Consider the following 395-nt stretch of genomic DNA (forward strand, 5'->3'; position numbering starts at 1 on the left):
GTGAGGTTTTCCCTTAAATCATAGATATATTTATCAGATTCTTTATAAATTTTTTTGTCACTTTTGAATTTATACATAGGCTTAACAAATGATATTTAACTTTATTAGTTTTTCTTGATAGTAAATTACTGATACTGGAGCATCTCCCTATAACCTATTGTATCATTAAGTGCAACATTGTTTTTATAAATAATTGAGTGTGCACATATTAATATGGCAGTTATGTACTTCCTTCAGAACCTCAACTTGTTTTCTTTTTAAGATGTCAAATCCTAGAAGTTGCACTGGAAGACTTAATGCAGCTTTTTGCAAATAAGTTTAGTCACAACTAGTCAGGTTGTAGTGAGCAGCAAACTGGGAACTTTTTAAGTGAAAACCCTTGTTAATAAGTATAG

This window comes from Penaeus monodon, chromosome 22, assembly GCF_015228065.2.
Source record: "Penaeus monodon isolate SGIC_2016 chromosome 22, NSTDA_Pmon_1, whole genome shotgun sequence".
Taxonomy (NCBI): Eukaryota; Metazoa; Arthropoda; class Malacostraca; order Decapoda; family Penaeidae; genus Penaeus; species Penaeus monodon.